This window comes from Arvicanthis niloticus, chromosome 28 (genome assembly GCF_011762505.2).
Source record: "Arvicanthis niloticus isolate mArvNil1 chromosome 28, mArvNil1.pat.X, whole genome shotgun sequence".
NCBI classification, from domain to species: Eukaryota; Metazoa; Chordata; class Mammalia; order Rodentia; family Muridae; genus Arvicanthis; species Arvicanthis niloticus.
The window spans coordinates 6,188,697-6,215,862 of record NC_133436.1 but is presented as its reverse complement, the minus strand read 5'-3'; the positions used below and the strand labels follow the sequence as shown (position 1 = coordinate 6,215,862).

Sequence of the window (27,166 nt, the reverse complement as noted above, 5' to 3'; positions counted from 1 at the left end):
CTCAGGAGCAGAATATCAAGGGACCTCAAAGGGGAACTATTGATTCAACTGATGGATTTAAAGCAAAACAAAGAAGCAGCTTAGGCAAAGCCCAAATGTTCCATCATGACAGAAGAGTGGCAACCTTGGGGTCCTCCTTGACCTCTGCAAGCTTTATCCTAAGAAGCCAGGTTGTAGGCTCTGCCCATGGACCTGGTGGTCTGGTGGGAGTGAAGACATAGGCTTATAAGTGCTCCAGGTCAGAGAAGATGTGTCAAGTGAAAAATAGAAGCCCATAATGTCTAATAATCCAACTATGCACACATGACCTGTGTGAGTGCCAGATGGGCTACCTGTTAGAGGTGATCTTCTGTGTGTGAACTGTCCTCAAAATTTCCAACTATGGATGGAAACTAAGGAGAGCACCCACAGCGGGTCTCAGTTTTTCATGTACAGCTTGGCAGAGTATGTCACTTGTGGGGAGGTGGGTTGTGAGAGGCAGCTGGGTACCTGGTCGAGCACAGGTCTCAAACCCCAGAGACCCTAAAGGGACCGTAGATGCTTGGCCTTGCTCCTGGGCCCTGCTTCCTTTCACTTAGGACAGCCCTCTACAGCCCCTCCCAAAGAGAGATTTGTGTTATGTAACACAGGTAGAGGGTGTGACTACAGACTGCAGAGCCTCAAGAGATCTCCATATTCATGAGATACCCAAAGGCCAGAGGGCATATATAGCCAATTAAGCATTCCTTCCCATACCCTCCTACTTGCAAAAGGCATTTAACCTCAGGCCCGCCCTGAAAACACGGGGTACAATTTCATCCCCTTTCTGCCATGACAATAAACCTTTTAAAATCATGAACTACCTCTTGTCTTTGGGGCCTGCCGTGGAGAACCGTAGAGGGGGCCTTCAACTAACAAGTTGCAGACTAATCTCCTGCCGGAGGCTGCCAACCCAAGTGGAGCTAGCTGAGCCAGCCATGACCCAGCCAGGTGAGTCACCTTGACCAAGAGTCTCTTTCCCTGCAGGGAGCCACTGGAGCTCATCTTCTCCCCCTCCGCCCCTTTTGGCTGTGGGCCGGTCCAGCCCGTGAGCCCCCAGTCTCAACTATTCTGCGGCCTCTCAGCAGTGCCTGGGAGCCCAAGGGCTGAGACCAGTAGATCACCGCCTGTCTTCTTGCCAGGGGTCTCCAACCCAAGAGCTCCAACCCTGCGGGACCTCAGACTGGGATTTCCCCATGTCCGAGCGGAACTCTGTGGCTTCCCATAGCCCAGCATCGCCTGGCACTGCGTGGAATGAACTCAGTCGCTTCTGCCTTCTGAGCCTCAGTTTCAGTTGCCTAGGGTGGCAGACACATGGGACCCACAGCTCAGCCCAACAGAACCCACGCCCCACAGTGCAAGCCACAGCCCCATAGTCACTCACACTGTGATTCTTTCATATTGGAAGTTAAGCTGTGGGTCCTTTTTACCAAATAGCCAGAGGTAGGTCTGCCTGTCTAGGAAGGCTGCACAGAGAAGACTGTATGTGTGAAGCAGGGGCGAAACCGGGGATTGGGAGAGGGTTGAGAAAACAAGGGAGGATGTCCCTATGGCATAAACTGCTTAGCCCAGCAAGGCGTCAGGGCAGCTGGCAAGCCTGCTTACTATATACAGTGGGCTTGAGGTAATGCACTAAGTACCACTCTTATCATCTGGGTAAAAGGTTTGACTGGATGGATTCTAAGAACAAACCTGTAAACAAAAAATGATAGGTTTAGACTCTTCAAAATCTACCTTCAATAAGGGTTTTTAAACATAGCCCACTGTCCAAAGGTAGGAGAGAGCAGATGGTAAGTCGGACAAGGGGATGTGGACTTGTTCGGTAGTAGCTCTTTGGGATGATTCAATCTCCATCAGGATTCCAGCAGTCCAGTTCAGTAGTGTCTCTTCCCTTTGCCGAGGCTCTGGGTGTGTCTTCTTAGTCCTGTCGTATCTGGAGCTCTTATGATGGGTTTGAGGTGATGCCTTCTTTCTCTTGAGAGGGTGGCCTTCCTTCTGGAATGGATACAGGCATTGAAATGTTCTTCCCTTCTCTGTGAAGACAGCATTTGATGGACTCTGCACAGTGGCTCATAGCCTGTCACTCCTGGCCTCCTCCATTAGACTCCCAGCTGTATCACATGACCTCCTCCATTAGACTCCCAGCTGTATCACACTACCTCCTCCATTAGACTCCTAGCTGTATCCTCTCTTAGAATAATCACTTGCTTCTCTCCAATGTCAGGAAGAACAGGCCTTGGGCACCCAGTCTGTACAATATTCACTGAGCTTCCTGGAAAGGTGCTAATGGTCACACTGCTGACTTAGACTATTCCTAAACTTTGAAAACAAGGCTCCTACAGCTCAGGATATAAATTTTGGATAACAGTATTTAGAGTACACAGTCAGTGGGTCCTCTAATCCTGGGGAATCACAGATATCTTGGAATTTCAGAGGTTCCAAAGAGAAGATGAATCCTTATTAGGCAGTTGATCAGAGTCTCCAGAGGGAGGCAGACAGTCTAATTAGGAATGTTGTCCCAGTGGCAGGAGATACAGATGTTCCTAATTGGATTGTGATCACTTTGTTTTATGTATGAAGTTTTGCGGCCTCTGCTGTGGGCCAATGACCTTCTGGTGACTCAAGGAAATAGTCACTAATGTAAATGATAAAATGTAGCCTCCCATCAACTACGGGGGCAAAGGTTAAAGGTCAACTAGCCAGTTGTGGCTTAAACTAGCAGACTGAATCATGGACTGATGGTGTGGACCCCTAAGTGTCCACTGGGCACAGATCACTCTCCCTTAACTTGAACGGTCAATCGCTTAAGGCCCATCAGCTCTTTTATCAGTCTTGGTTTTCCGTGGGATTAAAAATAAATTAAGTAGTGGATTTCAGGTACATGGCCTCTAATGCTCTGACAAATTTGTCTTGAAGGAGAGAAACTACCCAATAGGAATGGAAATTGACAAAAAGGCTTCATTGAATCCATCAGTTAATCAACAGGGGTATATTGGCAAGGAGATTAGCTCTACCAAGAAGCAATTCTGCTTCACATCAGGTCTGCTTCACATCTCAGTGAAGGTGTAAGACAGTTTCCTGCTGGGCCTCACAGATTTGCATGCATGCATTTTGCAGCCTGTGAGAGGAAGCTGGTCCTGGTCCTGGGGACAGCACAGATGTGCATGACGGTCAATCCTCAAAACAATGAGCATCCGCTAATCCTGAGTCAATGTTGTTCGTGTTTTGCATCACGTCTGTTGTACACTCGGAGACACAAAAAGACACAGGGCTATCCATCACTGTAGTCACGGTTGGAGCTAAGTTAGTTGATCCTTATTTTTGGCAACAATGAAAGCTACTCTATTTTCATCTCCTAGGGTATTTACATCTGTGTTGGCTCATAGATTCTCACGGCAGAGCTGAGCATGGGTTTCAGTATTGTCCCGCTTTACACATGGAAACCTGAGGTTCAGAAAGATTTTTGACTTCCCTGACTATAACTGCTAGGCGCAGTTATCCACTCACACTGTGAGTGGATAAGGCCCGTGTATAAGTTGTATACTCTGATTCCAACTGTACTGCCCATTCACAACCCTGCAGGGAAAAGCAGACCAATTGGATGTAGGACCAATGACATCATCATAATGACCTTTTGGCCAAGCATGAAGCAAGTGAGAGAGGGCCTCAGCTCAAGTCAGCAAGACAAAGGAGAACTCTCACTGACCGCATGGGACATAGCTATTTAATGCTCCCACACTCCTGACTCCCTACCCATGTACCCCACATTCCTGCCTGGGGTCTAGCCATTGTGGCCTCTGCAGTCTGATCATGGCTGGGCTCAGGGTTTTATTCAGAGGTGTCTTCTGGAACTGTCCAGCTGCTGAACCTGAGTAGCTATAGGAATCTGGAACAACTTTGCTTGGGTCTATCTGACTGATCCTTCCTCAGAGAGCTGAGAACAGGGCAAAAAGCTGGGAGGCTGCAGGCCTGCTGGGGGATGGAAGAAAGAAGACCTGGAGTGGGCTCGTGGGGGAACTTGACATCATGAGTGCAGAGCTGGCTGGAGAGTGAGTGCTACAGGAAGTCACTTTAATCTCCAGAATGAGCTCAGAGGTATAGAGGGTGAACATATAACCTCTATCCATTCATTTAATATATGGCTGTGCGTCACTGTTACATCTTAGAAAATGACTATTCATAATGGAAGTCTTGGCAAAGGCTTCTTTCTAATCAGCGAAACAGGGGTTGGAGGACTCGGCTGCCGTACCCTCGCCAGAGGCTTTTAATTTACGAGAGATGTTAAATTATGCTGCCGCCAGATAGTCGCATACAGGAAGAAATACAATAAGTCAGAGGGATGTGCTACTTTTTCTTTTTGTATTTGACAGGCACAGGAAGTGGCCATTAGCCAAGCCTCTGAGAGCATGTCTGAACAATGTACTATACACACAGTTTCTTAAGTAGTCCCCTAGGCCAAGAAGGAGAGGCTTCGGTGTGTCACAAACACCCCAGAGACAGAGAGTGTGTGCATGCATGATCCACAAACAGATGCTCAAGGTGTAGATAAAGCTTGCTCGCCTCAGGTTTCCCTGGGATTGGTCCAGGTTGGTTTCATCTTGCAGAAGTATGCTGAAGCTGCTGAAAAATAGTTTCGGGCACAGGAGCAAAGAACTTATAAATATCTCATTTCTTACTTTACCCTTTGCTAGCAGAGGCAGTTCAATACACTAAGGTTTCCTGTCGATCATTTCTGTATGAGGGCTGAGGCCAACTACAGGTTTGGACGAGACTAACTATTGCCTGCAAGGTGTAACCTGCCCCTTAGCTTTCTGAACTTCAGAGCCGACTCAGGTCAGTGTGGAAGCTCCCCAAACTCTCCGGGTGGGGGATTTCACCTGAGCTAAGGGTCTTCTAGGAAGGGGAATGGTAGATGTGTGCTCTGTGCCTCTGTAGTTCATGCATGATCTCAAGGCAGAGACAATGTGAACCTTTGAGAGATGGGCCACCTTTTGATGAAAAGCTGACTGAGAAGGTATGAGGTGACTGAAATGGCCCCTGAAGGATGATGCCCCAAGCTGAGATGGCAGGAGACAATACAGCACCTGTCCATCCTACACAGGATGCCTAGTCATTGCTTTCCAAGTTCTTTGACATAGGCATTTTTATGCTCGTTACAAAAGCATCTGCAAAGACTTTGTATATCTCTGAATCTTTCTTGCATGCTACTGATACTTGGGCATCTCTCTAACACCCCTGACCTAGTTCTCAGCATAGACACTTCAGTGTAGTGCATGTAGGATGTAGACCTCAGCATCAGGGCTTTTTGCAGCCCCCTGAGGGGCTGGCACTTGGCACATTTGCTTAAATATATGTTCCTTGTCAAGGTTTTTGATTCTCTATACCTTTCGTCTTCCATGTAGTTTCTGCATTGCATAGACTTGCATGTCAGTGCAGTGGGGCAGGCAAAGAGATTTTGTGGCTGCAAAAGCAGCCCCCACATACTATGTTGGAGGGACAGTGAGGCACAATCCTAACAAGTTCCTGGAAGATGGGGAAGGCAGAAATTACAGGAATGCAGCAACAGCCATGGCTCAGTGGGGGAAAGGCTTTATTCACACTTTACACACGATTCTTGTAGTCTGGCTGGTTCCTCACAGTCCTGGGGTTTAGAGACCAGTGTGGCTGTTTCAAAATAGGAACACTTGGCCTAGTATCAGAGCATGGGCACCTCTGGGGCTGTCAGACTCTTTTCTGATGGTTGTCTTGGTTTTGAATATTCCAGTGGTTAGATGGTTCTTTACTTTTCTTTCTCAAGTGACAGTAAATCCCATGTTGGTCTGAAATAGCCAGTGATCTCATGCCTAGAGTCTCAGGTCTGGGAGCCAAGTAGCTCAGGGATGTACCTAGGTTGTCTGGGCCTCAGATTAATACTTGCTAATTTCTTGCCCCCTATTCTGAGAATTTACTTCCGTCTGCACATAGGAATGGACCTGTGTTAACGTCTAGATCTAAGGAGGAACAGAAGAATCAAAGACAAAGGCACTGAAAGAGGCAGAAGGGCTTCTCTGTGGATGTTTTTGGTGTTTGTTTGTTTGTTTTGTAAAATAAAATTTATCTTTAATTGGTAAGTGTCAACAGCAGTATGGTGTGATGGCAACCAGTTTATGGTAGAGGAAGGTCCTGAGGTAGAGGAGCACAAACAGGCTGTTAACATAGATATTCCTGAGCCTTGCCATGGCAGAAACATTATCACTCAAGGATGGCATGTCTAAAAGATGGAGAAAGAACCTTTGGCTGTGGTCTTTTCCCTTATGGAGCAGAAGCATGGAGGGATGATATATGGTGAGTTCATCTCATGCCAGTATGGTCCAGAAAGGTCCAAGAGTTCTGTGCACGTGACAAAACTGAGGGGAGCGACCCACTCCTTTGATATAAAGAGACTTTTGTTTTCTCCATTTTTAAAACATTCTTAGTGAAGCTTTATTTTCATTATCAAGGGGAGGGTGCAGCAGTGGTGTTGGTGACCCTTTGGCTCGTTTAAAAACTTTGCACTGGACTGTGCAAACCTTTTAAATAAACCATTTACTTAGATTTTCGAAACAGTAGATTCTGGTTTTTTTTTTATGTTCTTTTTTCTAATTTCCCAAATAGTTAGTAGTCATGTGCTAGGTAAGTATTCATAGAATCTCTATGAAGAAAAATCTCTACTTAAAATTTTCTGGAGGGTGTGCTGAATGCTACTAGACTCTAGAGCCTCACGGGACACAGTCATGAAGTTGCTATGGGAACACAGCCCTTTGTTGGGACACACAGACTTACCCAGAATGGTTAAATTGACTTAAGAATACTTTCTCACTATCTATACCACCAACAAATTACATTATAGAAGAGTTACGGTAGGGACATTTTTCACTAACATCTTAGGAGCTTGTCTAAGGCTGTAAGGTTTCACACAGCAGATCACACTCCAGTGGGCACAGCTGCTAAGCACCCTGGCCTGCAGCCAGCTGAGGAAGGGTACAGGCAGAGCTGCACTTTCAAAACAACCACAAAATCAAAACAAACGCCCAATATATTTTTGTTGTTGTTGTTTTATTGGTTTTTATTTTTTTTAGATTGAGCTATTAGATTTATTTATTTTAAAATAGTTTAGTTAATTCAGTTTTAATTAATATTTGAGAATTCCATACAATGTATTTTGCTCCTATTTCATCTCCATCTCCAACTCCAGGCAGTGAGATTGAAACAGAGCAGGAGAGGCCCTGACATATGCATGCAGTTACTGCACTTCTCACAGCGGCCCAGACATGGAACCAGCCTGGAACACACATGCAAGGTATGGAATTTTGTTCATCTATGAAAAGAATGGAGTTATGACATTTGCAGACACATGGATAGAACCAGAGATTATTATGATAAGCAAGTCAAATCCAGAAAGACTGAGACTACCTCTTTTCTTTCATGTGAAACCTAGATTTAAGTTTGTATGTACACACATATATATACCAGATGCCATGGAAGTAGACAGCGACTGTGAACCTGGAGGAAGAGGCCTAAAGAGATGTCAGAGAGCACAAGAAAAGGTAATGAAATTTGTACGACGTGAAAACAGGAAGGATTATTTAGACAGAAATATTAGGAAGAAGGGAAGACAGGTCAGGGGTCAAGGAGATGGGACAAGGCAGAGTGGAGAGCAAATAAGAACAATGTACAATGACTGTTACATTAATTATTATCGCTACTCAAATCGCTCCTCTGGCAGCATGTATTCCTCGCCACCCACCCGATGTTCTGGATTCCCAAAAGATAGACACATACATGGGGCGTTATATTTAATATGGCTTAAACTGCACAATGGTTGGGCACTTCCAAACCTCCCTGCTGCTAACACACTGTCCCCTCCAATATTCCTGAATTATTACTTACTAAAGTCTATATTTTCCTGGCCACCATGGACCCAGGCTTGTAGCCCTCCTGGGCCATGATCCCCGACTCTTACATGTCTCTCTGTCTTATATTTCTCAGGCTGAGACCTCCTCCCCCTGTAAATGATGATTCTCCTCTCCCTTTGCATTCCTTACCCAGAAACCTCAAAGTCCCATCTCTTTCTCTGTGCCTCATCATTGGCTGCAGGCAACTTTATTTACCAATTAAGGCAACTGGCAGCAGGAACCTGCAGCATCTTACAGGCAGACGTGCGAATACCAGTGTAATTTGAGAACCCACAATGCAAGCATTAAACCAAATCTACAACAAATGATGTGTGTGTGTATGTGTGTGTGTGTGTGTGAATGTCCTGCACACATAGTCCATTCATTTGTATACTGACTTAAAAATCAATAAAATGAATTCATAGAGCAAAAACAACAGGAACACATCCCTGTCGGAATACCCAGCAAGTCTCTGTCTCGGAATTTCCAAACAAAACCAAACCATGTGAGCTATGAGGTGAGCTGAAGGCTCTTAGCCTGACAGCTGTTACATTGACACCACAGTCTGAGAGTCCATGAGGTAACTGGATGGCCCCATACAAAGCACAGATGCTTAGCTATTGGGTCAGGGTGAGCTAAGAGGATGACAATTAATATTGGTTATCAGTGATGAGAAGTGTCCATTCCAAAGTGATCCAGCTGGTAAAACTATGGTCCAGAGGGTTTTCATAGCAATGCTGGAGAATATCGAGACCCAGTAGAAAACAGGCCAAGGCACAAGCTGAGCCTCCTTTGCCACAGTGATGAAGAGAATTAGAGTGGCTCGGGACTCCTGGCAAGTGCTAGTCCCTGTGGAAAAATCTTCCCGAGTCCTGAGCTTTCCCCAGCTCACTAGAGATATGTGGGGATATTCCCATAGTTTTCTGGAACTGTTGAAATTCTTCCACGTTGCGGGAAACTCGTCTCTGGAGTTAATGGCATTAAGATGTGGCCTGGGCTTTTGGCTGGAAGATCTTCAGCGAGAGCAGATGGCCACTGTGGTATTAAAACTAAAGACTGCAGTAAAGCTTTTAATTGAAAACAATTGGACCCTGCTGGATGGTAATTACCTTGGCTGCTTGCAAATAATATCTTGCCCCTGATGCCATGAGAGGGAAGCTGAACGGGAGTGTGAGAGATGTGCCACAACGTGCATCTAATAAGGACGGGTTCCGCAAAGTCCTTCTCGAGGGAACCTCCATGACAAAGGGGTTGAGATGAACCCTGAATGACAGGCTTCGCTGGAGAGCAAACTGTGGAGACGAGCATTCATTTATAAAACAGCCCAATGGGCTCTTGGAGGAAATTGAAATTCCACCCACCTTCAGGGACAAATTAAAAAAAATATATACTTTAAGTACTTCTGTCTTTTCTCAAGATAATGAGACTAATGAGGAAGACACCGGGTCTGGGTGACGGACAGATGTTTGTGCTGAGTGACAGCCATGCCTGAGAATCAATGGGTTATAAGGCCAGTCTGCATCTTGTCTGGAAGCTTTCACCTCTTGACACTGCCAAGGGCTCAGATGACAGTGAAATATAGATAAGCACTGCCCAGAGCAGGGATAGAATAATGCTGGGATGAACTCAGTCTTGAGGGTGAGGTGCTGAACGGATGTTGGCCACAGGCAGTCTCACAGCAGAACACTGGGATGAAGAGCCTGGGTGGGAAGGGGTAGGGAAGGTCTCTGGAGTCCCTGGCTTGGTAATTCTCAGAAATTATACCCAAGCAGGTTGGGGAGATGGCTTAGCAGGTAAGAAGAAAAACATGTGAGAGGGGAAAACTCTTGATGGCCTTCACATGTACGTGCCTGAGTGTACGCACCTGCTCACACATGTGTGCACGCTGCCTTTGCCCTGAGCTTCGGCACACAAAGTCAGATTGAGGGTTTCTCTGGATTGTAGACTCTTGGGCGGAATTCAGATGGTGAGGAGCAGTTAGTGTCTTACAGACCGTGGCCAGTTGAGACGGTCACTTCATCTTGGTGATGTTGCCTGGGATACTCACTTCTCCTTCGGTTCGTGCTCCAAGGAAGGGATGCATTTCCACCACCTTTGGGAGCTCATAACTTGTAAGTTAGGAGTCTATCAATGCTTTATCATGTCCCGATCCCTTTTTGTCTCTCACTGGAAGACGTCGATCCCGAGTGCAATGGAAACACGCAGCTGACCTGGTGTGGGTAAGTGTCGTGTGTAGGATGTGCCCTCTCCTGCATAAACCAGTGCATGACAGAACTCGCATTTTCATGGGAGTGGATGGACCTTAAAGGAAATGGAAATACATGTGCAGAGTATGAAAACCCAAGGTTATGATGTGAATCTCAGCATCAACCCCATGGTCACTATAGCCTGTGAAATTTGTGGTCTGGGATCAGAGCGCAAAGAGGCTTTGGATGGCTACCTTCCATGAAGAAAGGTAGTGGAGTGCCATCACTGTGTCCTCAAGACATAGCGACTCAGTCCTGGTTCTCTGGTCTGACTGAACCCCTGAAAAGTTCCCAGGTTGGAAACTTAATCCCAGATGCACCAGTTGACAAGAGGAGCATCAAGACATGATCAGGTCATGAGGGTTACCCCCTTTTCTGATCAGAGTAATGTCCTCATCTTTAGACCTCATTAGTCCCTAAGAAAGTCAATCTGTCATAAAAGCAAGCTGATCCAACTTCTGGCTTGCTTGTGTTTTCTTACACATCCAACTTCAGCCTGAATGACAAAGCACAATGGCCTGGCTGTTGGACTTCACATGTCTTGGAACTGTGAGAAATTAATTTCTTTTTCTTATCAATGACCTTCTCTACGATGATGAACTAGTATAAAGCAGTGGACTAAGATGTGTAGGAAAATAATGTAATTTAGCTTCAAAAATAATGTCATAACTTATGAAGCAAATTAAAACACACATGTCCAGACATACATACACAGATTATACAGACATATGCACAGACTCAGACCCACTGTCTTGGTGGATAACACCTTACTACATGTTCTGGCTAGTAAGTCATTAAGGACCCCATGTCTTGGATTTCTCTGTTCTTGTTATTTTTCGTTTTTTTTTTTTTTTTTTTTTTTTTTACAGGGTTTCTCTGTATAACCCTGGTTTTCCTGGAACTCACTCTGCAGACCAGGCTGGCCTCAAACTCAGAAATCTGCCTGCCTCTGCCTCCCAAGTGCTGGGATTAAAGGTGTGCGCTACCACCGCCTGGCTCTTGTTATTTTTCTTTTCTTTTTTCTTTTTTCTTTTTTCTTTTTTCTTTTTTCTTTTTTCTTTTTTCTTTTTTCTTTTTTCTTTTTTCTTCTCTCTCTCTCTCTCTCTCTCTCTCTCTCTCTCTCTCTCTCTCTCTCTCTCTCTCTTTCTTTCTGAAGGAGGCCATCATACAGCCCAGGCTGTCCTCGAACTCACTTAAGCAGACAAGGATGATTCCCAACTTGTGATTCTCTTGTCTCCACCTCCCGAGAATTGAGATTACAGGTGTGTGTCACCGTACATAGCGTATGAGGTGCTGGGGTGAGCCCAGAGCTCAGTGTGTGTTGGGCAAGCCTCTCACTACTTAATCTTCATTCATACTCTGATTCTACTTTGATGTTCTGAGCAGATAGCTGGTGGGATCTATAGAAGGCAGCTCAGGCAGTATTCTTTCCCTGTCTAGTTCTCTGTCGCTCCTCAAGGTCCCCATGCAGGGCACTATCCCCCACCCTACCTTTCTCTCTCAAGGAGAGTCAGGTAGAGTCAGGACAGGCCCATACAGCTCATCAAGTTCTCTCTGTTCCAAAGGGCAAAATCTGCTCTACTCACCTACTGGAAAGCTAGCCTTGCCTGGCTAACAATATCTCCTCTCTGAGACTCTGAGGAGTAGCGTCCTCCAGGGCTCTGTAATCTTTCTTTCCATTGACTCAGAATTCCTATCAGCACCCCCTCTCCCTCCCTGGCCGCCTTGCCCCTTATTGGCCGCAGGACCTTAGGGTGTCTGTCTCATCCCCCTTTATGTGGCATCTGCTTGAATGTTTGAACACAGGGACCCTTGTCCTCCAAGAGTTATATTCCTCAGGACATGCTCGCCAGTGCTTGTATACAAGCGAGCATGGCATCTTTACTGTCATTCATTCCCTTTTACACCTGGCTATGGCCGTTTTCAGGACTCAGCCTGCAGAACTTGACCTAAGCCATTGAGTATCTCATCCGTGGAGATCCTTTCTAATGTTAATGTGGCCAACATTCCTGGTACAGACAAAAATGATTTCCAAGTTAGTGGGCCATGCCCTCTCCCCCTTCTCCTCTCCCTCCCTCCTGTCTTTTCTCCCCTCCTCTCTTTTCCCCTCCTGTTCTCTTATTTCTTCCCTCCTTTCCTTTCTCCTCTTTTCAGTCTCCCTCTGTCCTTTCTTTTTGGCCATAGGAGTTGTTACTGAAGCATCTGTGACTTGCCTCATGGTGCTGAAGGATTTTTTTTTTTTTTTTTTTACCAGATGGGAGGCAGCTCATGCTACGTGGAAAATCTCCAACCACAGAAGTCCCAGGGACTGAAGAAGAATGCCTGGGAATAGTAGCAATCCTGTGAGGTACAGTGAGACATGCTTTCCTCTCGTGTGGGTTAAATAGTGACACAGAAGGGCCTGAGGGTCTAGTGGCAGAGCCTATTATGTGGGCCTTGGGGAGAGGATTCTGGTCTGGTATCAGAAGGCTTGGCCTCATCCAACGTTGTCCCAGAGGAAGCCCAGCTCTAACCGCATCTCTGAGCCAGTCTGTTCATCCTGTTTAGTCCTGAGCATTTCTGTTTGGGTGACAGTGACAGAATGTGGAAATAAAGGACTTCCTGATACTGGCTTTCCTTCAGGAGACAAGGGGAAGCAAGGTAGCTGGAAACATCCCATAATTTTTCATGAGCAGTTAAGATAACTATTTGCTGTTTGTATTGCAACTCTGTAATTGTACAGTATAATTGCGTCTTGTAGGCCCACGGTGTCTGTTCTATAGCGCTCTATTTTATAGGTATTTGGAGGTGTATATTTTTATTGATCTGGCATCTATACAGCAGTTAATGTGCTGGATTAATGGGCGTGGGAGTAACATGAAGGTGCTTGGTGCATCGATTTGGTATCTGTGAAGGCCTCCCTGCAATTCTGCATATGTGTGTTACTAGACTGTAAGCAGTGTTAAGAGCAAAAAGAATATTTGGGGTGAGCACGTGTCCCAAATGATAAATGAAGAGTTCAGTGTTTGCTTTCTCAGGAGACGGCCTGTGGGTAGGTAGGCCAAGGGAAGCTATGCCTGATGGATTACCTTCTCGAGGAACTTTGCCTGTTTCCCAGGCTGCCTTAGCTCCTTTCTGGTTGCTGTGACTTATAGCAACTTGAGGGGAATAAGGTTTACTTCAGTTTATAGGTTACAATCGCCATCCAAGGAAGCCAAGGCAAGAAAAAGGCTTGCAACCGAAATCAAAGGTGAATGCTGCTCCCAGGCTTTCTTCAGGGTCAGGCTCAGACTCAGCTTCTTATGCTTATTCAAGCCAAGCCCATCTGCCTAGTGATGGCACCACCCACAGTGGCATCTACACTAATTAGCAATCAAGAACAGGTCCCACAGACATACCCACCGGCCACTCTAATAGGAACAAGTCCTCAATCAAGGTGTGTGGAATTGACAACCAAGCTATTATACACCTTTGCTCAGGGCTTGTACTTGTCATGCTGACGTCGGCTGGTTAGATGGGTCTAGGGAGGTGGATGCTGTAGTTTTTAGAAGCAAATGCAGATAGGTGATGTACTTCCTCCACTTGGTTTTCCTTGAGCAAAAATGGCATGATTCGTGTATTAATTGGCCAGCCCCTTCTTGGAAAGTGTTGGGTTGGCCATTGGCTCAGGCAGGAAGGAACCTATGGGGCAAGCATGAAGACCAGAGTTTGGATTAGAGAAATCGTATTCAAAATATCATTACAGCTGTATGTGCCTGCCTGTTGCTCTTGGCAGTCGGGAGGAGGGGGTGTTGCAGGGGAAGTGGGATGGAAAGACAGGTAGATCCCTGAAACTCATTGGACAGACAGCGTAGCCAAACTGATGAGCTTCACTTTAGTGAGAGACCCTGTTCAAAAACTAAAGGTCAAGAACAATTAAAGAAAGATATTCAATATCAACCTTTGGCCTCCACATGCATCTGTATATTCACAATAGCCACACTAATGATAGTATATCGTACACACAGTACACACACACACACACACACACACACACACACACACGCACACGCACACGCACACGTGTACACACACACGTACAAGCACATATACAAATACACGTATATACACACAACACACACACATGCACACACACATATACACACAACACAACACACACACACGTATAAGCACATATACAAATACACACATATACACACAACACACGCACGCACACGCACACATATACACACAACACAACACACACACATGCACACACACACACATATACACATAACACACACACACACACACACACACACACACACACACACACACACCTGTTTAATTTACTTTCCCAACTCTAGATTGGACTATTCATTAAATGCAAATGCTTAATACTTGTAGTTATTTATATATTTGCTATACAAATCCCCTGTTGAACTAATAGTAGGCAAAGATTCTTTACACATTTTGTAGGCAATTGTGTCTTTAGACACAGCACACAGTACAGATAGCTGCCCACTTGGGTTTATTATGGCACTTTGCACAAAGCCCCAGTGTGGATCAGCTTAGGTACCTGCACTCTGAAAAATGGTTAGGAAAATATGGTGGTATGTCTACACAATGGAGTACTACTCAGCCATGATAAGAGTGAAATCATGATATGTGAAGGAAAATGGGTCATACAAAAATTTTAATGTTACATTGGTCTCAAAAAGGCAAACACCACATCTGAGTCCTCATATGCAGAATATTGGAAAATGACATGAAATGGAAGGGGGACAATCATGTTGGGGGATTAGCTCAAATGGTAGCGCACTCACTTAGCATTCAAGAGGTAGTGAGATCGATGCCCACATCCTCCAGTTATTAAATTATGCTCTGGTGAGATGGCTCAGTGGTTGAGAGCACTGACTGCTCTTCCGAAGGTCATGAGTTCAAATCCCAGCAACCACATGGTGACTCATAATCTTTTATAATGAGATCTGATGCTCTCTTATGGGGTGTCTAAAGACAGCTAGAGTGTACTTACGTATGATAACTGAATGAAAGGCATTTGGGCCAGAGGGGCAGGGCTAGAGCAAGTGGGGCCAGGCTGGAGCAAGAGGGAGAAGGGAAGGGGAAAAAAAGAGAAGGGGGACAACCAGGGAAGAGAGGGGACAGAGAAGCAGGAAGCACTCCTTGCTCAAAGCACAATATACATATTCTTGGAACCCATGGTTGTGTACAGATAGTATATACTGATGAAAACTTATTAATAGTAGGATGTTCTGGTTGCTTCTCTGAAATATCACCCACTAGAAAGAGGTGTTTGTGGGCTTCCTCACTGGGTCCTTGCTACAGCTCTCTCCCTATTGTCCATCCTGTCTGCTTTTATTTTCTTAGGCTTTTAATTGTTTCCCCTTCCCTGAGTGGCCACTATAATTTGCATATACAAACATGGCTATCTTTAGACACTCTTCTTTGGACTCATTCTTTTTCCTTCCTTCTTCCTCATTTTGTTTTGTTTGTTTGTTTTGCATTTTCTGGTGACTGAGCAGAGAATACCTGTAGGTGAGTAAAAGGTTCTGGAGCTGAATGGTAGGAAGGGGCTCTGAACGTGGAGTGGAGGCTGCTTCCCGGGTGACATTAGCCTTTGAGGATAACAGGGGACCACAGAATCCATTAGTTCTTGAGTTTTAGAAATTGTTTGTCTCCACACTTTGACTTGTTGAGTAAAATCAAATTGTAGCGGAGAGAGGTGTCATGGGAGTGGGGAAGGGAAGATGGACCAGAGACCATGTGGGAAAGTAGGTCCAGGCTCTCTTGGTCCTGGCCAGCTTACACATGGATCTGGGCCTAAGAACAGCCGCAAGAGCCTGGCTTAGTTCATGCTGGTTAAAGTAGCTGACTGGAGTAACCAGGAAGCATTATTCACAGCTCTCTGTAATGTGAATAATTTACTCCATCCCCTCAGATAGAATGAAAGCAGGAAAGCCTTTGGGAGTCTTCGGATAAAGTGCTCTGCAAACATGTCAGATGAGTTTGGGTTTTATTGCAGAGGAGCCTGGTTAGGATGGGAATGGGAGTTAAGTTAAACGCAAGGATTTATTACCTGAGGGAGCAGCTTTTAACATAATTATTTTAAGAAAACAAATAGGTGATAAAAGAGTGGAAATCATATGCACATCATAAATTGTATTTAATGCGGTTCTGTTTTGACTGCAGGTGTGACTGACTCACTTTTTGTAAATAATTAACGTTGTATCAGTAGGCTTTGTAAAACCCCATGTTCTCACCCAAATGTAATGTTTTTTACACATGGGCTCTTGCTATACCTGTGGCGACCAGCTCTCACAGCTCACCGACTCAGTCAGTGGAAATGTAGGTTTTGTGTGTGCGACATGGGAGTGTCTGTCTGTCTGTCTGTCTGTCTGTCTATTTGTCATTCACTGGGTGAGGGAGAAAAGAGGGCATTGGTGAAGGAAGAAAGAGAAAGAGAACTAGAGATTTGGGAGGGCAGTTGGGCTTTACAGTGGTGTTTGGTCTCCCAGCATTCCAGGATGTGGTGTGGAGTAGGTTGACCTGATGCTACGTGTATTCTAATGCTAATTCTGGTTCCTCAAAACCTGGTTGTCCCAGAGATGAGAGAGTCTGCATGTAGACCCAAGTGACAATCTGTGCCCTTGCCCCCAAATTATTTCTGATTGGTGAATAAAGATGCTGATAGCCAATTAGTTGGGCAAAAGAGATATAGGCAAGTTTTAGGGTTCCCAGGCCTTGGGGACTGGAGGAGAACCATGAGTGGGAGAAGAAGGTGAGGAGGAAGAGAAAGTTGCCATGGGTTAGGAGTCAAGAAATCATGCCCCTGAGGATTGACCAGTTGGAGTTAAGAGCAGCCTCGATGTAACATAGTAAGTAACAACTCAGGGTCATCAGTAGGAAAGTAGATCCTAATAGCACAGAGGGCAGATAGCTGCCTACCTCTAGTGCTGATTAAGGCTTATTATAAAAGTTGTGTGTGTGTCTTTTATCTGGGAATTATATGGTTAAAGGTGGGGTAGAAAGCCTGGATTGGGATTAAAAATTTCCACAACAATGCTGTTCAAATTAAACACAGTGTTCCAAGTGTGACTGATACCACGGGCACCCATGAGTCTTGTGTAAGCGCTGTTATACTGATGAGTAGGATCAGAAAGTGACTTTGAGCTATCAGAGCTCGTAGAATCCTTGGAGAATTGCCTTATACTAAGGCCAATGTCATCCAAAAAGGTAGTGGTCCTCAAAAGAAGGAAATGAGCAAGGTCTAGTCACAGATGGAGATGCCTTGGCATGAGGTTAGCAGACAGGTGCATAGGGATGAGTGTGCAGCTGGTTAGAGAATGTTTTGGATATTAGTTCTTAACTGTGGACTTCAGACTTGGGCAAGCCAAGGGAGTATTTTGGATTAAAGTAGAGGACATTTTGGTAAACCAACTCTACTTTTGGGCTTCTCCCAGCTTTTGGTTGTTGTTGTTGTTATGAAAGGGGTTTCTGATTCACTACTACATATTATATATCATATAACATTTATGGTTTCATATTTATTAAAAGCTAATATTTATAGATAGTTCATTTTTATGCAATCATATTATTTGCTCATTGCTAATTTGTGAATTTCTGTATTATAGTAATTTCCTCAAAACATAACTATACTTTACAAAATTTATACTTTTTTTCTTTAAAAAATTACAACTTTGAAATGCTATGTGCATGTGTGTGCACATACATGTATGTATTCATGTGTGTGTAAGTGCACACATGGATTTGTGTTAAATGTGTGTGTTCAGGCCGAAACCAGAAGACAATCTCAGATGTCTTTTCTTAGATGTAGTATGTTTTATTTTTTGAAACAGGCCTGGAACTCACCAACCAGGCTAGGTTTACTGGCCAGCCAGTTCCAGGGGTCTGCCTATCTCTGCCTCCCAAGACTGGAAATGCAGGTATGCATTGGCACACATAGCTTTTCTTTTCTTTCTTTTTAAACATTAATTCGTTTATTATTATTATTATTGGTGCTGTATCTGTGCATGTGTGTGTGTGTGATGTGTGTGTGTGTTTCAGAGGACCACTGCACTGCAGGAGTGGGTTCTCTTTAGAACATGGTTCTGTATATTTATAAAAATGAGTTTGTGCAGAAAATGTTTTATCTCATAGGTCATCTTGCCAGCCCACAACCAGCTGATTTTCATGTGAGTTCTGGGGGGCCAAACTTGGGTTCTCATGATTGCAAGGCAAACGCTCTACTGACTGAGTTATCTCCTATGCCCTAGAAGGCTTTAATGCTAACAATTAATAATGTTTTCTTCAATGTTTTATTCATACATATATATATATACATATATATAATCATAGACATCATATACATATATGTATGATATATACATACATACATGATACACACACATATACACATGTGTAGCATAGAGAAGAGCCTTGTCATGGATCTACAGAAGGATGGTTTGATCCCTAAAACCAAGATGGCAGATGGGGAGAATGGACTCCTGAAAGTTGTTCTCTGACCTCCACAAAACTGCTGTAGCAAGCACATGCTCCCCACCAAAAAAAAAAGTTAAAACAAAACCAGAATCAATACTCTGTCTGCACGTATATATGTGTGTATGTATAGTGTACCCGTATTTTCTTTGCGTTTGGGACTCCTTGATCCTCTTGAATGTGAAGATTAAGGAAAACATTCCAAGCTGTTATCATTGCTGTGTTTACCTTTACATGCTTCCTGGAAGAGCTGTTGCTTCTCACTCCTTCTCAGTACTCCCAGTTTCTACCCTGTCTTCCTTAATACTGAAATCTACCCCTCAGCTCACAAATGCTGTCTTCAGCGAAGTCTAACATGTGGCTCTAACTCATGCCTGACTCTGCCTAACTTTATTTTAAATTTCTAGTCACTGTCTTATTTCTCAGCATTAGCCGGTTCACTTGCTTATGTTCTACAGTTTCATAGTTGCCCAGCACTTTTGTACCACGAGTCCGTGGTCTTTTCGGTCTTTGAATACAGGCCTGCATTTTGTCGCTTGCTCTTGATAGCTCCAACTGCTGCTTTGTGGTTTTGCTTTTGATGTTTTGGCTTCTGTTAAGTTTTACTCGTGTCGGTTTTGATTCTTGTGAATCTTTCCAGATTTTTAAATTGTGATATATATTCTTGAATTTATATTGAGAAATTGTTTGAGATCTGAGTGTAAGGTTTTCAGCTAGGGCGTGTAGATACAAAGGACCAGGATTAAAGGGGCTACACAGTGGTGTGAGCCAAGGCCCTAAACACAGTGAGGACCAATATCTAGTTAGAAATCTTTATGAGTCCCTGACCCTCTTCTTGGGATCAATACAAAACATCAGCAAGATGTCTCAGTGTGTAAAGTTGCTGTCAAGCCTGATGACTTGATTTTGATCCCTAAAACCAACATGGCGGATGGGAAGAATGGACTCCTGAAAGTTGTTCTCTGATCTGTACACATCTGCTGTGGCAAACACAAATAAAAGCAAACCAGAATCAATTCTAAGACTCTTTATACACTCTCCTTCTTGAGACTGTTATTTCCCGAGGGTACCGTGTTCATTATGTGGTGGCCTCTGAGCCACCTTACATAAATCTGTGGCTTGGCCCTCTGTTTTTCTAACACTGACCAGACATTGGCAGACACTACATCTCAAAGCCTGAGCTGTTATTTCTTTCTGTTCATGGATGCTTTCACTTTAAAAATGTCAGCATTTCCTCTAAGTTCTTGCGAGGTTAACCATAAAAAGAATTAAGTGTTTTTTTTTTTTCTATATTAATTTTAATCTTTTTTTTTAAATTGGGAGGCTTTTGACAAATGCCTTTGGTTATGTTACTGAAAGTGGGAGGTTCCAGAGCCCATTTATTGGTGATTAGGGACATCTGACCTGACTTGTCTGACTGCATTTTTTTCTAGAGCATTTATGTCTGAGGACCTCAGGATGGCACACCATGAACACATGCAAGACTCTGAATTCAGGCTAGAAATGCCATGGTTTGGGTGCTTTAGGTGAGATGACAGCGGGTCTTAGAGTCTAGGTATTGCTTGCTCTCTCAGTGTTAACTCTACTCTGAGCAAGCATGTCGGCCTGCAGAGACAAGCACAGTCAAGGATCTATAGAAATCGTTTCCATAGTCCCTTCCTTCCTTGTCATGATCTTCGCTCCACCAGGCATTGCCACGCGAACGTACGCAAACATTTAAAAAGTAAAATTTCAAGTATTGCTGTAGAGGTAGGATTGTATGATGCTGACAAAAAAAATTGACATAGAACTCTTCACATCTCACAGAAAGCCCTTGAGAGAGGTGCTGCTAACAGGTGCTGGGCATGAAGTCTGCAGGGTCTGTGAGACAGGCAGTTTCAACCCATCAAGTGGGTGCTTAGAAGTGCTGACTAAGCATACTCTGAAGGAGTCGTCAAAACCGAGCCTCTTGATTGTTCTGAATTTTTAAACTGCAGCATGTTCTGCTGGGACTCCCTCCCTGCCCAAGCTTGTGTGCTTTCATGTAATAATGACTTGAAATGCTATTAAATGAGAATTGGATAATGGTTGATTTTTAATCAACCCATAGGTTTATCAAGTTAATTTATTTTCTGCATAAACCTGTGGTCCAGTGGCCTTGATCCCTGTGAAACACTGGTTTCTGTGTCAACAAAATCGGACTCTTTTGTTCTGCTTTTCCTCCTGTACCAATTCAACTCTCTCTTCCCAAGTGACCAGTATCCAAGTTTGTGCAGACTCTTGCGTCCTTTAGTCTAGGGAGAGGTGTCGGAGCTGTGTTGGCAACATCTACCACACACGCTATAGGTAGGTCTTCATGCATCTTCTCCTTTGTATGTGGACCAGACTCAGCTCACTCTTTACTCTGTGCTCTATGCTGGGTGTGATGTCCCCTCTCCATTGTGGACTTGACTGTACTTGGAGTCACCTAGGAGACACACCTCTGAGTATGTCTGAGAGTGTTTCTAGAGAGGATGAACTGAAGAGGGAAGACCCACCCTGGATGTGGGCAGCATCATTCTGTGAGCCATGGTCCCAGACTCAGTGAATACAGGGAAAGGAAGAAAGCTGGCTAGGTAACAGAATAGCACTCTCAGTATTTCCTACCCTACTGATATGAGAAGGCTCCGATGCCCACAGTGATGAGCCACTCCCGACTTCCCCAATGTGAAGGAGTGGATCATCAAATTATGATCCAGAATAAATCCTCCCTCTTGGAAGCTGTGTCTTGGCAGGTATTTTTCCATAGTTCCAAGAAACGTAATTAGCCCAGTGGTCTGTCTTGGAGCATGGGGGCCTCTGTGGACCATTTAGGTGAGACGACCACCTCATATATGGTCAATGTCTACCCTGAATCTGAAATTATTTCCATGGTTTTCTGGGACCATTCCTCTCACATGGGGTACGGCCTGGCCTGCTGTCCCATTAGACCCATCCCATTAGAGTCTGTACCAGTCCTTGGGTGTTGCTGTTACTGTGTGAGCGCATATATACTGTATGTGTGTGTGTATATATGTATGTATGAATGTATGTATGTATGAATATGTGTGTGTATATAAATGTATGTATCAGCCCTTGGGTGTTGCTGTTACTGGGTGAGCGCATATACACTGTGTGTGTGAATGTATGTGTGTGTATGCATGTATGAATGTATGTATGAATGTGTATGTGTGAGAGATAGATAGATGATACCTAGATAAATAAAGAGAGGGAGAGAGAGAGAGAGAGAGAGAGAGAGAGAGAGAGAGAGAGGCATGATGTGTAGTGTGTGTGCATATATACATGTGGATATGTAGCATGGCTGTGACTGTCCTGACAACCCCTGTTGTCGGTTCTCAACTTCTACCATGTCTGAGACAGGGCTTCTTGTTTCCCGACATATATGCTGGCTATCTGGTCTTTGAGCTTCTGCGGTTCCCCTCTCTCCACCTCCCATCTTGCTGTAGCAATGCTACAATTGCCGATGGCACCTGCGTGACGCACCAAGCTTTTACTCTGATTCTGCAGATTTGAACTCAAGTCCCCATGCTCATATGCAAAGTTCTTCGCTTACTGTCTCCATCCCAGATGCTTCTGTTACTCTCTTAAAGAAGTGCAAAAGGCTTCTTTGTGGAGAAATATGTAGGCTTGGGCCAGAGAGCTGGCATCTCTAGTCAAATTTATTCTTCCTGAGAGTGACCTGTCCTTTAGGACCTCACTCATAAAAAGGACATAATTGTTCTGTCTCCATGAGTTTGTTCTGAAAACCCCCAGGCATGACTACTTGGGATGTTTGTAGTCAATGGCTATTAGCTATTTATTAATTTAAATTGTACCACCTACAAAACTCACATTAAGAATGAGTTGATTCTGGAGTTTCAGATGCACAGTTCCATGGGCAGCTGCAAACAGGAGGACTCTGACTCCAGGAGCACTCAGCGCAAGTGCGTGCATGGAGGACTCTGGCTCAAGGAGCACTCGGCACCGTTAAGCTCTTCTCAAATGTCAGAGGCCAATATTGGCATATGAAACATGAAGCTAGTGTTTGCTGGGACTAGAGGATTCTACATTATTCATAAGGGCTTTGCACTCCTGAATCCCTTAATTCCACCACATCTCTTGTACAAAAGGCAAAGTCAGTGCTTTCCAGTTACACAACTTGTAAAATAAGATCCTTCAGCTGTGCGACCATGGTAGAACTATTTTTTCTTTCTTTTTCCTTTTTTTTTATGCAAGGAACCAGCTGTGGTGTCTATTGCTCCAATAACACTGGCCCTTGGAAGATATGAAACTCAATGGTCAACACCACAAATAGCATTGTTTTTAATCTCCAGGCATGCTGTGTGGGTGTGTGGCCATCCAGTTTGGGGATTTGTATACAAACACAAAGGCTCAGGGAGGTAAATAGTGAAGTGACACTGTCCAGTGTCTGGAGATGAAGGCTTCCAGGTGTCAGTTTTCTTATCAGCTGAGTTCTGGGCTTTTGTGTCATTCACCTGTGTGGTTCTTTCCTGTCCTTTTCTGTCCTGCTTCTTTCTACCTATCCAGTCCTGTCCATTTGCTTATTAGCACAGAGGTCACTGCTCCTAAGACTTTCCCAGACTGACAAAAAGAAGCCACCTTCCTTATCTTCACAAGCATTTTCTTCCCCTTCTTCCCTTTCCGTTTCCCTTTCCCCTTCCCTTCTCTCCCCTCCCTCTTCCTCTTCCCCCTCCTCTTCCCCCCTCTCCTCTTCCCCTTTCCCTGCCCCTCCTCCTCCTCTGCCTTTTCTCCTTCTTCCCCTCCCTTCCCCTCCCTTCCCCTCCCTTCCCTTCCCAAGTTGGGGATCTTAATGTGTTGCTCAGACTAGCCTTGAATTCCTGGGCTTAACTATTCTCCTGTCTCAGTCTCTAGAATATCGGGAATGCCAGGCAGATATCAAGATGCCTTGTCCACCTTCACTTTAATCAATGATCCTGTATTGGCCTCACTTAATCCATATACAGCATTATCACTGGGGCTCATACTTTCTACCTGAACAGGAATTGTGTTTACACTTTAAATCCCCATGCTGCCATAAAGAATAGGTGCTAAATAAATGTTCACTTGAGAACTGGATTCAGACTCTTAATTCCTGGCTCTGCCACTGACTGGTTAACTTAGAGTCTTAGGAGCCTCAAGGGCTTGCACAGGTCCCTCTCCCTCCCCCATTCCATCACAGTCACAAGTACAAGCAGTACCACAATAGTGGTGATAGATAACACTTCCTATTATTCATTACACTTCCATGTCATTTTGAGCATTTTACATTCCATACTGAGTTTAACCCTTCCCACATTTCTCCAAAGCAGTGTCTTTGGAGATAAGTATCATCACTGTATCTTTATAGATACCAAGTGCTCCGCTTAGGTCAACTTGACATAAACTACAATCAACTGGGGAGAGAGTTTCAATTGGAGAATTGTCTAGATTAGGTTGGCTTGTGGACATGTCTAGGGAACACTGTCTTGATTGTTAATTGATTTAGGAAACTCTGCCAACTGTGGGTAGTACCATTCCCTAGGCTAGGCACTGAAAGAGTAAAGAAAACTTGCTAAGTATAAGCAAGCAGGCAGGATGGATGTTATGTGATCATCTGCTTCAAGCTTCTGTCACCGTGACTCCTCCACAATGATGGACTGTCACCTGGAATCATAAGCAGAATAAACCTTTCCTCCCTCAGGTTGCTTTTTGTTAGGGTCTTTTATCACAGCAACAAAAATAAAATTAGGGCACTGAGGTACTCAGCAGCTGCTTAGCTTACCCACTGACATGGGACTAGTACTTTATAATAGTATTAAGGTTTAGACTCAGGCAGACTGCTGCCTATAGTTACTGAGACTAAAACAATAATAATGTGTTAATATAGTGAGGCTACTGTCTCTGTCAATCAAACACAGCCAAGGGTTTTTTTTAATGGGTAATTAAAGACCTTTCACAGGTATCCCTAAAGGGGATAAGCCAGGGTACTCACACTAGACTGAGAGTTTCTAGCCCAAAGGGCTTTCTTTGCTTGTGGATCTCTGTGAGCATGGCCACCCCACACTCTTGATTATTTTGTTCCCCCTTCCAAGTGGGATTGAAGCATCCTCACTTGGGCCCTCCTTCTTGTTAAACTTTTTATGCTGGGGCAAAAATGGAGCAAAGATTGAAGTAAAGGCCATCCAGTGACTGGCCCAACCTGGAATCCATCCCATGGACACTGACACATCCAAACGCTGACACTATTACTGATGCTATGTTGTGTTTGCAGACAGGAGCCTAGCATGGCTGTCCTGTGAGAGGCTCTACCAGCAGCTGACTGAGACAGATGCAGATACTTATAGCCAACCATTGGACTGAGGTCAAGGACCTCTATGGAAGAGTTAGGGGAAGGATTGGAGGAGCTGAAGGGGATGGAAACCCCATAGGAAGACCAACAGTTTCAACTAACCTGGACCCCTGGGAACTCCCAGACACTAAGCCACCAACCGAAGAGCATACATGTGCTGGTCCATGGCCCCAGGCACATATGTAGCAGAGGACTGCCTTATCTTGTCTCAGTGGGAAAGGACATGCCTGATTGTGTAGAGACTTAATGCCCTAGGGAAGGGAGATTGGGGGAGGAGGAGGCTTATGTGGGTGGGTGGATGGAGGAGAACCCTCTCAGAGGCAAAGGGGAAGAAGGATGCGGTGAAGAACTCTTGGATGGGTCACTGGGAAGAGAGGTAACATTTGGCATGTAAATAAATAAAACAATGTTTATAAATTGCATTTCCTCTAGCTTCAGGAAGAGTGGTTGGATGTGAGGGTTGGTTGGTATGTGGGTTCTACCTAGGCACAGCTATTCATCAGTAGCTTAATCTTGTGAGAAGTTTACTTCTAGCTATTTCTTGGTTATTTACAGTAACCAGAAAGTATGGCACATGTATAGGAATAACCAGGCAAGAACAACTTTCCTAGAGCAAGTCCAAACTGCAAATGAAAACATCAGCAGGGAAATAGTTTGGTGTTTTTTTTTTTTTTTTTTTTTTTCTTTCTTTTATGGGACTTATATTGCCCTGGCTGGTCTTGAGTTGCATAGCTGAGGATGACCTAAAATTTCTGAGGCCCTTTGCCTCTGCTGGGATAACGGCAGTATATCACCACTGGTTGTATTTGGTGCTAGGGGGTTGAACCAAGGGCTTTGTTTGTGCTACGCAAATACTCTACCAATGGAACTGCATTCGCAGCCCAAAAGGGAAACCTTAAAATTCTCTCTTGAGTCCACCCTCTTGCAAAATCAACCATCCAGCTTACCAAACTAACTAACCAAATATTTAATCAGCCAATCAACTCACAAACAAGTTGATCAACCAGCCAAGCAAATGAGCAAATGGGTTCGCTAAGCTTGTTCTTTGCAGTAGCAGGTGGCAGACCAAGCGGGATGGTATACGGACAGACGGTATCCATCTTTGATCATGATCTAGTGCAGAACTGCTTTGATTTATGTTTCTGGCTCAGAATACAGAGGGTGTGCGTGCTGTGGGACCCGCTGGCTCTGTCTGCACTGTTCCCTTCGGCCTTCGGCCAGTGATGACTTTGTCCGGCTTTGCTGTAAGCAGAATTGGGCCCAGCCTCTGCTGCCAGTTTTTCCTGTTCTGAATGCCACACATTTTTGCAGTGCATGCTCATACCAGCTGAGCCTGTGTTAGGGGCCTCTTGTAAAATGTTTGGATGGAATTAAACACAAAGTAGTTTGGAATTTCGGGAGAGAAAGTGGTATTGGGGAATTTATTTTCATGTTCAGCTCCGAAGGTTTCTGGTGAACTAGAAAAAATCACATACTTTTGACTCTCCTGTATCATATGCATATGCATGCTATCTTAATTAGTTTTCTGTTGTTGGGATAAAATATCCTAACAGAAGCAGTTTACAGGGGAAAGGTTTATTTTCACTCAGTTTGGGTAGGGAAAGACATAGCAGAAGTATATGAAGAAGCTAGTCATATCTCCTCTACAGCCAAGTTCAATGGCTATTTCTGCTTAGCTCATCTCCTTTTGTACAGTATGGGATCCTAGCATCGGGACAGGTGCCGCTTGGAGTGGGCAGTCTTTCCATCTCAGTTAACCCAATCTAGATAATACCCCACAAACATGCCCAGAGGGCTGTTTCTCAAGTCATCCTAAGACTCCTCAAGTTGCCAGCAGATATCACCATCACATCTGTGTTCAGGTGGGCTTACGTGCATGTGCACATGCATTTGTTAGCTGATGAGTGTGTTACAGTGCAATTGCTTGATCTTTGCTTCAATACTTGTTATTCCTAAAACCTTTTTCACTTTCATCTTTTACTTTTGTAATTTTCAGTTTTGATTGTCAGAGAAAATCAATGATCTTTATAAATTAGGTACTTATCATATTCTGAAAACAGGCAGTGTACTTGTGTGTGTGTGTGTGTGTGTGTGCATGTGTTTTTCGGGGAGGGGCATTAATCAAGGAAAGGGTGCATAAATGTGCTCTCTCTCTCTCTCTCTCTCTC

The 27,166-nt window shown here is 44.4% G+C and overlaps 1 long non-coding RNA gene across 1 annotated transcript in view; it reads left to right on the top strand.

The window, feature by feature from the left end:
* Positions 1–744: 744 nt before the first annotated feature.
* Positions 745–27,166, top strand: part of LOC143439954 (uncharacterized) — a 57,177-nt gene continuing 30,755 nt past the window's right edge. The window contains exons 1-4 of the long non-coding RNA XR_013107919.1: positions 745–969; positions 7,232–7,336; positions 7,475–7,583; positions 12,432–12,524. This is a non-coding gene — a long non-coding RNA (uncharacterized LOC143439954). The remainder of the gene's footprint in view (positions 970–7,231; positions 7,337–7,474; positions 7,584–12,431; positions 12,525–27,166) is intronic.